The following is a 1,957-nucleotide window of genomic DNA, read 5'->3' as shown; positions in this document are numbered from 1 at the left end:
ATGATTCTAAGGTTGAAAGGTTTTTCTCACCTATTGAATCTATGAGCTATAGTATGAATTAGGTTATCCTCGTGTATACACCTATGTATGAATATGATATGATGTGAAAGGTTTTCTCACACTACGATGATTCTAAGGTTGAAAGGTTTTTCTCACCTATTGAATCTATGAGCTATAGTATGAATTATGTTGGATTGAGTGTCAAGACATTCTTCCATGAATATGAACTTAAGTCAAGACTTAATATCTAATCTATGGGAATTAATGCTTAGCACTGAGTGGATATGAATATAAGATGAAAGCTTCTACAGTAGTTGAGTCTGGTTTTCTAAATGGGTTCCTTCTACCATAGTTGAGTGCGGGTTCCCAAAGTATGTATCTCATGAGATGGAAACCTTCTGCCATAGTTGAGTTCAGGTTTCTAGAAGAAATCTCCTTATCCCCTAAACTATGTGCCCTCATAGGTATTTACCTAGTGGATCTACCTAAGGTAAGAGTATTGTTCTACCTTAGGCAAGTAGGACAACCCCTTTTCGATGTGGGGTAGACACCGGATTCCATGGTAAGCTCACATGGTCTAAGTCGGTTAAAGCTTATTCCCTATTATGATACTATGAACAAGAAGATGAATTATGAACTATAGTTACTTAAGAAGCTTTACTTAGTATGGGTGGGATTATGTAATCTTATTCATGCATTGCACAAGTATGCTTTGAGGATAAGTAGGATAGGTTCCTCTTATGATATGATGATATATGAGTTAATTATGCTTATGACTTATGCTTTTCCATTATCTTCCAAATGATGCTTTAACTTAGCAAATTGCATGCATTCAACTAAAATGTCCCTTTTAGCATGTTTTCATGATTTTATGCATGGCTATCATACTTAGTGCATTTTTGTACTAACCCATATTTTCCTACATTTTTTCCCAAGTGTAGGGTTTGGTTCTCGAGGTGGTCCCCATTGTGGCTAGAGCTTGGATTTACTTATTTCGCCTAGCTTGTTGGTGAGTCCTCATGATTTGAGGACGGATATCTTCATTTAGTAGTTTCATTCTTGTATTTGACTTTTGGATTATGTTGTATGAGTTGTGACCCTCTTTGATTCCAATAATGTAATAGATGGCTAATTGAGACAAGTCTAGACTTCCACTTTCCTTTAAGAAAATTTTGAACTTGAAATGCATTTTTACTCTTTTTTACTCTTTATTGTACTATGCTTATGTTATGATATGCTAAGTGGCTTACATGGTGCCTTTCGGGGTTCCATGTTCCTTGTTACGTCTAGGGGGTACCCTTCGGTCGTGACATACATGTTACCCATGAAGGTCCTTGAGTTGAGTAGTTCATGACCATAATTCCGCATGAACTCTATGAGTCGAGCAATCTTGAGATGAGAAGTATCATTAAGTCCTTGAGTTTAGTAGTTCATACCCATAATTCCGCATGAACCCTCCGAGTCAGCATTCATGAGATGAGTAGTATCATTGACTCCTTGAGTTATGGAATTGTTGAGTTTCAAGTATTGAGTTCGCATGGTTATTGAAAACCTTGAATTGAGTCGTTCACATCCATAATTCGGCATGAACCCTATATTAAGAAGTTTTTTTACAAATGGTTCGAAAACATGTTTTAAGGACTTGACCACTGAGTTGAGGAAGAGTAGAGCTGAGTTCATTTTCTTTAAAATGATATATGGGAACTAAGTATTCCAATGAGTAAATGTTTTTACATTTAAGATGAGAGGAAACTGAGATTTCCAAAAGAGTTTTGAGCAGTTTGAGTACCATCTCTTTTAAGAGAAAGATTTTTGAGTAATAATCTCAAATCACATATAGAGTTATGTTTTACAACATATGAGCTAGTATATTTTGGGAGTAGTATTGAGCACCGATATAGGAGAGAGTTCTAACAACTCACAACCCCCATAAACCATGTAGCCAACGTGGGTAAAA

This window comes from Solanum tuberosum, unplaced genomic scaffold (assembly GCF_000226075.1).
Source record: "Solanum tuberosum cultivar DM 1-3 516 R44 unplaced genomic scaffold, SolTub_3.0 scf00146, whole genome shotgun sequence".
Classification (NCBI taxonomy): Eukaryota; Viridiplantae; Streptophyta; class Magnoliopsida; order Solanales; family Solanaceae; genus Solanum; species Solanum tuberosum.
The sequence above is the reverse complement of the archived record's forward strand: the minus strand, read 5'-3'. Positions refer to the sequence as shown.